Here is an 11,316-nt window from a genome sequence, read left to right on the forward strand (position 1 = left end):
GACGGTTTCTTGATTCATTGGGTACTTATTCCAAGAAAATAGGCTATGCATCCCTCGATCTTCCCTTCAAGAAAAATTAATCAGAGAAGTCCATGGTGAAGGGTTGAGCGGACACTTGGGGCGAGATAAAACTATTGCAGGTTTGGAGTCTCGAGTCTATTGGCCATAGCTGAAGAAGGAATCAAGAAAGCTAGTACAAAGGTATTATGTTTGCCAAATACAAAAGGGCCATTCTCAAAACACTGGTCTTTACACTCCTTTGGCTGTACCAAAACAACCTTGGGAGGACTTAACCATGGATTTTGTATTGGGTTTACCTCAAACTCAACGCGGAGCTGACTCTATCTTTATTGTCATAGACAGATTCTCCAAGACGGCACACTTTATTCCTTGCAAGTAAACTAATGTTGTGCATTTTCCTTCAAAGTTTTTAATTAAGATAGCATTTCCCTTCATCATTCCAAACACACACGTAGTTTTTCGAATAAGCGAACTATATGTGTTCAAGCTAATGGACTTAGTTATAGGACCACTTAGGTCAAGTGGGTGAACAATATATGTCCGAGCTAATGGACTTAGTTAAAAGGACCGTTTAGGCCAACGGGTGAGCTGCATATGTTCGAGCTAATGGACTTAGTTAAAGGACCGCTTAGGCCAGTTGGGCGAGCAATATATGTTCGAGCTAACGGAGTTTGTTAAAGGGATCGCTTAGGCTAACCGAGCGAGCTATATATGTTCGAGCTAATGGACTTAGTTAAAAGGACCGCTTAGGTCAAATAGAAGAACCATGTATGTCCGAGCTAATGAAATTAATTAAAAGGATCGCTTAGGCCAACTGGGTGAGCTATATTTGTCCAAGTTAATATACTTAGTTAAAAGGATCTTTTAGGTCAAGTGGGTGAACCATGTATGTTCTAGTTAATGGACTTAGTTAACAGACCCCTTAGGTCCAAATTGGTGAACTCATTAAGTCCGAATTGATGGACTTAGTCAAGGAACCGCTTAGGTCCAAACTGGTGAACTAATAAGAAGGCTGAAAAAAAATTCCTAATAAATATTCTTTAGGAAAAACTTAATGCGTCATGCCCCTTTTATCTTTGAAAGGCATGATACATTAAGTGAAAAAACCTAAGGTCTTATTATTATTCAAATATAAAGTTACTTCACATATTATTGAGTGCAGATACAATATGCCTTTTTTAGATTATCAGCATTCCATGTCCGAGGAAACTCAGCTCCTTTAATCTTCCTTAACTTTTATGTGCTTGGGCTTATGTTTTGAAACTTCATAGGGACCTTCTCGATTCTGCCCTAATTTGCCCATGCCTGCTGCGCCTTTGGTTATCTCTGCCTTTCACCATACTCTATCTCCTTCTCTAAACCACCTGCTTTGAACTTATATGTTAAAGTATCTTCTCACCTTTTGTCTATATGCTTCAGCTCGAACCACAACATCCTCTCTAAGCTCCTCTATTAAGTCTAGGTTGGTCTCTAGACTCTCATTGCTACTGAGCTCCTCATATGCTCTTGTTCTTTTACTGGGTATACCTATCTTTATTCGTACCACTACTTCGGCCCCATATACTAGGGAGAATGGGATTTGCCCTGTTGCTTACCGAGGTGTGGTTCTGTAAACCCATAGTATGCTATTTATTTCATCTACCTAGTTAGCCTTTTCTCCGCCCAGCCTTTTCTTTAAGCCTTACATGATGGTTTTGTTGGTGACTTCAGTAAGGCCATTAGTTTGTGTGTGGGATACCAAGGTAAAATGGAGTCCAATGTATCAGTCTACAAAAAAAGATCTAAAGGCTTCTGAGTTAAATTGCTTTCCATTATCAGTAATAATCTTATGAGGCACACTATACCTGAATATCATATTGTTCTTGAAAAAGCTAATAACCCGATCTAGGGTAATAGTGCTAAAGGCCTCGACTTTTACCCACTTGGAGAAGTGATCAATTGCAACTACCACGAACTTTCTTTGCCCTATTATTATAGGAAAAGGTCCTAGAATCCCCATTGAGCAAAAGGTCAGGCTGAACCTACGGGTTGTCGTTCTAAGCAGGGTTTTCTGGGCACGCGATCATATTTTTGACAAGTACTACAATGGCGACCATGCTGGTGAATGTTCTTCTTCATTGTTGGCCAGTAGTAACCAAGGAGCAGTATCTTTCTAAGCATAGCATCCAAGAACCTCATGGGCCCTGCAAACACCTTCATAGATCTCCCTTATGATGTAATTGCATTTCTCTTCAGGTAAACACTTTGCCCAAGGGTGTGATTTTAATCTCCTATAAAGTTTCCCATTTTCCATTGCATAGTTTGCCGCTTTCCTATAAAGTTTGATTGCCTCTTGCCTGTTGCTACGTTGAACATCATTATGTAAAAAGTCAATGATCAGACTCATCCAATTGCTGTCAGGTTGGGATACAACGACTTCATTCGAATCAACTCATAACTCTGCCGGCTTTGGTGTTTGATCATCACTTCTCTTGGTAAATCTTCTTCATGTGCTGCAGCTTTGGCTATGAAATCTGCTTCCTTATTAGTCGCCCGTTCTATTTGGGTCATCTTCCAAACGCTACCTTCTTTTTCTATGTTGTGTAAGAGAGATAAAGCTAGAGAATGGTACTTAACTAGATTCAACTCTTTTGTGGTGAATGTGTCTGTAATTTGATAGACCACAAGTTGTGAGTCTAGGAAAATATGGAGCACTGGAGTTTGCACCTCAAGGGCCAATTTAAGCCCTGTGATTAAACCCTTGTATTCAGCACCATTGTTAGTTGTTGTAAAGTCCAGGCGCACGACATATTATACTTTTATTTTCCTAGCCGTTGTAGAATTATCCTTGAAGGAGTCCCTGAGCTCTCTAAGGCCCCATTAGTGTGCAACTGCCAAGTGTTGTAGTTGGGGTTCGGTAGTTTGGTCCTAGGCTTGCCCTTTCAACTTTACCAGAAAACTCAGCCATAAAATCTGTGAGTACTTGTGTCTTTATAGGTACAAGGTGTGTACCTAATATCAAATTCTCCCAATATGATCAACCACTCTACTAATCTCCTAAAATTTTTAGCTAAGCGTAGGATCTTTTTTAAGGAGTGGTTAGTTCGGACCATTATAGTGTGAGATTGGAAGTAGTGGCATAACCTGTTCGCCAGAGTAAGGATGGCGAAAGCTAGTTTTTCAATATTAGGGTGCCATAGCTCGGCTCTCCCTTAAAACTTTGCTAGTGTAGTAAATAAGTTATTGCTCACATTCTTCTTCTCTAACAACATTGATGAAACCGAATTTTCAGCAGCAACCAAATAAAAATACAACGGTTCATCTTTCTAAGGTCTACTTAGGAGGGGGGGGGGTGAAGATAAGAATTCTTTAATCTTGTCAAAGGTGAGTTGACATTTTTCATCCCATCTAAAACCATTCAATTGTTTTAAGGTTCGAAGAAAGGCTTGCATCTCTTGCCCGAGCATGAAATGAAGTGCCCTAAGGCTGTGATTCGGCCATTTAGCTGTTGAACCTCGTGTATGCTAGTGGGTGCTAGCATTTCGAAGATAGCCTTATCTACTTTAACTCCGAATGCACATTTGTCTGGATTGAGCTTCATATTGAACTTATTAAAAATTTCAAATGTTTCTTATAGGTCTCTAGGATGGTCATCAGCTTGAGTGCTTTTTATCATATTATCTACATACACCTCTATAGTTCGCCTTTTCTAGTCTCGAAACGTGTTACTAACAAGTCTTTAGTATGTGGCTTTTTCATTTTTTAATCCAAACGACATGACTTGATAACAGTAGAGCCCTCTGTCAGTGACGAAGCTCGTCTTCTCCTCATCTAACTCATTCATTCTTATCTGATGGTACTGTACTACCACATCCACAAAACTATACACTTCATAACCAGCTGTGGAGTCTACAAGTTGATATATATTGTGTAGAGGATAAGGATCTTTAGGGCATGACTTGTTTAAATCGGTAAAATCAACACATAATCTCCATTTCCACTAGATTCCGGTACCAGCACTCTACTTCCAAAAGCTTATCTACCTTGACTATTATAGCTCGTTGTCTCTTTGGACCATGGTTCCACTTTTTTTGTTTTACCGATGTAAAGCTTGGGTCAATGCTGAGTTTGTGGGATATGGTGTTGGGATTAATCCCAACTATGTCTTTAGCAATCCAGGTGAAGCTGCTAACATTATTCTTTAAAACCATCTTAATATTGTTATGTACCTCTTCTGATAGCTCGGCTCCAAAAGTTAAGTGTTTCCTTGGTTTCACTTCCCATGTGGTCAGCTCAGCCATGGGTGTTGCTGGAATCTACAGTATGTCTGGGCATGACAAAGGTTGGTGTGTGGTTGATTTTGTCGGTGGTTCTTCTTCGGGCATCCACATGATTATCAATGCAAAAGGTAACCCTTTCAATGCTATCATGTATGCTTCCCGAGCTACTTTCTGGTCCCCCTAACAGCGACGACTTCGCCCTTATCGAAGTAAAACTTCATGGTGAGATACATGATGCATGTGGCCACTTCCAGTTCCTATGAGGCTTCTGTGGGTCCTGTATGTATATTGCACAACCCAAGAGGGGGGTGAATTGGGTTTTCTAAAAATAAAAAATTTAACTTTAAAAACAAACTCAGAATTCTATAGCAACGGAAAAATAATGCACTTGTGAGAATAAGTTATTGATTAAAACTTTCTCACAATGCTTTATGCAAAAAATAGAAAGACTTTGCAAAGTACAGTTATTGATTAGAACTACTTCACAATATCTTATATAATATCAAAAACTGCTTTATGAAGGAAAACTATTAAGTTTTGTACTTCCTCATAAAGTTTATATAATTATAAAAGACAATGTGAGAGACAGTTATTGAAATCTAAACTACTTAACAGAGCTTTAATCAAGATTAGAAAACTGATTAGAAACTCAAATGGTGAGATATGCTGAAAATAGAAGAACAGTTTAGAACTTGGTATATTCACTGAGCAGAAGTCTAGAGTTCTAATGTTCAGAAAAAAAAAAAAGCTTATTCCAGTTTAGAACATCAAAATCATAAACAACTTTAGCATTTCTAAAATATAGACAGAAGTGTAGGTAAAATAGTATCAAGCTGAACTTCAAAAATAAAAAGATCAACACAGTGATTTATAGTGGTTCGGCACTAACTCGCCTACATCCACTCCCTAAGACTCATCTTGAGATCCTCAACTATGTTATCTCTTTTCAAGGGTAAGATACAAACCAACAGTACAAGGCAATATATCAACTCCTAGATCTACCCTTTGTCCCACTAGATTTTCCAAAGGTTCTAGTTAACCTCAACCTTTTCTGTTTTTGGTAGAGAACAGAAACTCAATTCAAGACATTAGAATCTTTCTCACGGGGAAGGTCACTTGATAGCCTATTTCACAATAGCTTTTCACATAAGCTAATATACAAAAGTTTATCAAATAAAAATCTGTCTACTAAAAATTATAGAATCTAAATAGACAGACAGAAATGCAAATATAAGCACAGGAAAAATAGTATTTAAGATTATAAAATCGTTTTAGAGTTCAGAACTATTTTTCAAAAGAAGTTGTTATAAATTTTCTTTTCTCTTTTAAAGATAAAACGTAAAGTACTAAGATGAAAAGAAATAAGAGGGTTGAAAGTAAGTTTTGAGAGATAAAAGATTTGATCAATAGACGTATACTCTTAAAACAAAAACCCTTTCTCCCACGTCTTTTAAAGAAAAGACGCCTTATATAGAGTGGGATGAGAATCCTGGATTTAGAAAGTGAAATCTCTTTTTCAAATCAGAATATTGACTTTCCATTTTTTGAAAATACGGAAATCTTTGGTACCAAATCTTTTGAGTCAATATTCTTTCTTTTTAATAAGCGAATAAAAGAAAATCTAACTTTCCTTTAAAAACAAGATTTTCGAAAATAAGAATTAAAAGAAAATCTTTTTCGAAATAAATATCTACCAAAAACGATTCGAGATAGAATTTCTTTCGTTTAGGTAAAAAGATAAAATCAAGATTTTAGATTTCTTTAAAAATTTGTTTCCGAAAATGAAGAGCATAAAAATCTTATCGATTTATTCTTATTACCGAAATCATTTGAGACAAAGTCTCTTTAATTTAGTAAGTGAATAAATTTCGAACCTTTATGAAGATAATTTTCAAAAAACTAGAATAAGCTTTTTCTAAGATATTTATTACCAAAAATGATTGAGACAAGATCTCCTCCATTTTAGGTAAGATAATCAAGGAACAAAAAAAGCTTTTGATCTTTAAAGAGTTATTTTCGAAAAATCCTTTTGATAAAGAGAGAAGAAATTAATTTTGTGCTTATAAATGAATGTTCTCTCTATCCTGCAATGAATCCTAAAAATCTAACCACTAAGGTCTGTGAATACTCAAATTTTGACCTTTCTACAGTAACTTTGACTTTTCTACAGTGTCAATGCCGGACTGCAAACAGTCCGGCCGGACCGAAGGCCATTTTGGACATTTACTGGAAGTATGTCAATATGGTACTTAAAATGTCCGGAATGTCGCGAGGATCGCGGAACAGGTCCCGGAATATTTTTCGGAGGTCCGGAACTCCCAAAAAGGCTCCCGGAGCGAGGCACGGTGTCCACACCGGCCACGGTGGAGCCGGCCGCCGGCCACGGGACTCCGGCCGCCGGCACGGCGGCGAGCAGCCGCCCAGCCTGGGGGCACCTGCCGCCCTACGCCTGGCGGCACCTGCAGCCCCACTTCCTGGGCGAGGACTGCCCGCCCAGCGCGGGCGAGGCTGCCGCCCAGCGCGGGCGGGGGCCTTGCGCCCCGCGCGGGGGAGGCGTGCAGCCCAGCGCGCGCGGGGCCTGTCGCCCCGCGCGGGCGGGGCCTGGCCCCCCACCCCCTTGGGCGGCACCTGCCGCCCAGCTTGGGCGACACCTGCCGCCCAGACCGGGCGGGGCCTGCCGCCCACCGACTCGGCGGCAGCTGCCGCGCTCCCAGGCGGCACCCCACGCCAGCGTGGGCGGGGCCTGCCGCCCCACTGACAGGGCGGCAGCTGTCGCCCTCCCGGGCGCACCTGCCGCCGAGCCAGGCGGCACCTGCCGCCCAGCCTCTTGAGCGGCAGCTGCCGCCAAGCCAGGCGGCACCTGCCGCCCTGGACCCGAAAATGGCCTATAAATAGACCATTTTCAGCCTATTTTTGACACTCTCCTGTCTGTGTTGACGGACGAATCCTTCTCCCTCTCACGCTCCTTGCGTTTTCTTTACCGCTTTTTGCATTTAATTTAATTTTTATTGCATTTTTATTGTGATATTTGGACATTAAAATTAAACAAATTAAAATTAATTAATATTTCCTAAGCAAGGAGCTTAATCTGGAGTTAAGAAGCGGTCGTCGATTAAATCAGGTATGTAAACAAAACTCTGCCTATTTAATTTTAGCACTTCATGCATATTTCTCTTCTGCTCTTAATAATTCTACAATTGCATAAATGCATCCACGTCATTATTTTTTGGTAAATAAACTGCCTTAATTAATTTGATTAAGCTTAAATGCCCGGTTAATCAATAATCGTGGTATTAAAGCCTTAAATCCGATAATATTGGTTAAAAGAGCCTAGTTAATTAATAACTACGGTTCAATTGCCTTATTTCGAACAAATCCGGCTTAAGTCCAATTAATCAATAATTGTGGCTAAAAGCCTTAATCAATCACGTTTCGACAATAAATTGTGATTAAGCTCGAACGCCCGATTAATTGATAATCGTGGCATTAAAGCCTAAATCGCACATTTTGGCAAACTAATTGCCTAAAACAACACATTTTGGCCAAAGGCCTTAAAATCAACCATTTGAGCGACAAATCGCTTAAATTAATCAATCTTTTGGCCAAAGGCCTTAAAATCAACCATTTTGGCGACAATCGCCTAAATCGCACATTTTGGCAACAATTGCCTAAATCAAATCATTTTGGCTAAAAGCCATTAAAATCAACATTTTTGGCAACATGCCTAAAAATCAATCAATCTTTGGCGAAATGCCTAAACAAAATGCACAAAGCATACACACACTCATGCACAAAGCATACACACACTCATGCACAAAGCATATACACACTCATGCACAAAGCATACACACTCATGCACAAAGCATACACACTCATGCACAAAGCATATACACACTCATGCACAAAGCATACACACTCATGCACAAAGCATACACACTCATGCATTAAGCATACACCTTCAAAGCCCTTTTAAAAAGGCCTATCGAACTACGTTGACTTTGATCTTCCATTCAAACGGAAGTACGTAGGCATGTTTGGGATTTAACCCCGAGCGGCAAGTCAAAATCACTCAAACATTTCATTAATCCATCATTCACCTTGCAAAGCATTCATTCATCGATTAGTTTATCAGCATGACATAGTCTCGGGATCCACCTCGGGTTTGCAGACTGTGCCTTAAACATTGGGATAATTAATCTAGTAACTAGGTTAATTAAAATCGGAGTCACTTAGGGTTTTTTCCTAGTTTACCCTAAAATAATTAAACAAGGTGGTGACTCATACATTCACGTGCATTTCTTCCTTTAGTCACATGCATTCATATGCTTGATATTTTGGGGAGGGGTTCACAGTTTGGCGACTTCACTGGGGAATTATGTAATTAATTTGCATAAAGTAGACTACAATTGTTGTGAACACTAACCGGCCTTTCTTTAAGGCATTATTTTATTATGCTTTGTTTTGCAGGGTACCCTAATACGAATCAAGTGTTCTTTCCTTAAGAATACTTGATAAATCCGGACTTAATTATAAAATCTAATGAAGACATTAAAACTTGTTGATTTATTTGCACGATTGAGAATCCTTTTCTCCATTGCATAAAAAAATGAACTTCAAATGAATTTCTTCTCTTTCTGTTCAAACTTCTGAGTCTGGATAGCAAGTAGCGCTGATCGGCAGGTCTCTTTGATTATGTCGACGGACAGCCAAAGCGTCCTCCCTGTTACCGCAAACCATCCCTAATCCTTTTGGGGGTGGCACATGAGTATGCGTACCGTTGGACCCACGCGAAACTCTTTGTTTCACATGTGGTTAGGTATATCCATGCTCAAGGTTCAAGGGTCCCTTAATAAGCCGATTCTCTATTTGTGTCATAGCCTATAGAACCTATCCTTTAGGACTATATGCACCCAATGGTACGAATCATCTCATTAAAATAAATTATGACGTGTTGTTGTGCGCATTCACGACATACCATAAGCATTAAATAAAAAAAAAAAAAGGAACACAAAACACTCTTCTATTTTTCAGTCATGCACAGTTGGACAAAGAGTCGATGTACCTCATATCAGCTACCCTGATACACAGTACTACCCACTGTACCTTAATACAATTACCCTTATACTTACAGGTACCCCCTGTTCAAGTACCAACATTAGTGCCAACCACACCTACTGTGCTATCACCGACCTCACCAATTTCAACTGCACCAATGGCATCACTTTCTGACATCAAAAACCTTATAGAACAAATGGAAGCAAGAATGGAAGCTAAAATGAATGAGGCATTGGCTGCCCAAAGAATTGCTCTATTAGCTGAACTAGGCGGTAGTAATGGAAATGGGGCTCCAGTTGGGGGAAATGATAATGCTGCCTCCAATCAAGGACCTGGTGCTGCATCTGCATCCTCAAACCCTATCCCTAATTTGGAGGACACGCCCTCCAAAACCGCTTCTGAGTTAGAAGCTCAGAAAATGAGAGAAAAACTTGAATTGTTGGAAAGGTCTGTTACTGCCCTTAAAACACACAAAGAAGTGGTGGACATGGACTCCTTGTCTCTGTTCCCCGAAGCAAGACTACCAACCAAGTTCAAAATGCCCAACATGGACAAATTCGATGGAACTACTTGTCCTAAAACTCATTTGAAAATGTATGTGGGTGCCCTTAACCCATTCGGATTGAGCAGCGAGCTCCTTGCTCAGTTGTTCCAACAATCTCTCACCGGTGCTGCATTAAGATGGTTTGTCAGTTTAGACCGGTCTAAGATGAAGACTTGGGAGGACATCTGTAATGCATTCAACTCACAGTATCACTACAATATGGAAGTGGATGTAACCCGAAGGGAGCTAGAAACCACTAAACAGAAAAACAATGAACCCTTTCCCTCGTTCCTTACGAGGAAAAAAGCCAAGGTCGCCCAAATGATTAACTGGCCTTCTGAGCAAGAACAGGTGGACATTATAATAAAGAACCTACAACCAGTCTACCAACAGCAACTGCAAACCCAGTACCTACCAACATTCCAGTCGCTCATTGCCACTGCTACGAAGGTAGAAGATTTACTTCAAATGGGACAATTGAAAGAAGACTCGGGTTCCTCAAAATAGGAGAAGCCTAGCCAAGCTGGCAAAGTCCATGAAGTGGCAAGCATCACCCCCACGAATCCTTTACGTGTGGGTAATATGAGAGATGGCAATCGCTCAAGAAGGACATATACTGATCTCGGGATGTCAATCCTTTTGGTTTTTCGAGAGGCCGTCAGGGCCAACTACATCAAGCCCTTGGAAGCAAGGCCGCCACCCAACCCTTTACCAAGAAACTACCGAACCAATGAATACTGTGAATATCATCAGGGTCATGGGCACGAGACTGAAGCGTGCTGGACGCTTAAGAACCGTATCCAAGACCTGGTAGACGACGGTTCAATCATCCCAAGAAGTAAACCAAACATTAGCACGAATCCCTTACCAAATCACGGGGTAAATGCTATTGTCTCTGACCAGGAATTGATCGATCCTTTCGAGCTATTCCTAGAAATGAATGACGTCTGTGTCCTGGACCTAAATGGCTTACCTGAAGAGCCCGAAACAGTAACTGAACTAGCAGTGGAAGACTTCACGCAACCCAGTCTCTTTGACAAGGTTGCAGTCATTATAGGAAATGATGGGAATCAAGACCTGTTGAGCATGATCAAGCCAAACTGAAGGCCCTCTCACCAACTGGTACGCCGAGGAGGAGCGCGCTGCTGATAAACCCCCTCCCGAGTCAAACCTAGAGTCAAAATATGTAATCAAGTCCTGTATTGAGTCTGAGTCTGACCCCGAGTCTGAAACTGAGTCAGAGTCCAGTTCCATTCCTGAGTCGTCTGTGTCGGATTTTGAAAATCCAGATTTCAAATTTGATGTAATCTTTGAAGGACGATTCCGTCATTATCAATAAAGGCTTGCAAATTATTGACTACCCCGCATGTCTATCTTTCCAAGCATTTCCAAGCAAAAATAATGAAAAAGAAGTAAATGAAATGAAAAATGATAAAG

This window comes from Jatropha curcas, chromosome 6 (genome assembly GCF_041381405.1).
Source record: "Jatropha curcas cultivar XTBG-Jc1 chromosome 6, XTBG_Jcur_1.0, whole genome shotgun sequence".
Classification (NCBI taxonomy): domain Eukaryota; kingdom Viridiplantae; phylum Streptophyta; class Magnoliopsida; order Malpighiales; family Euphorbiaceae; genus Jatropha; species Jatropha curcas.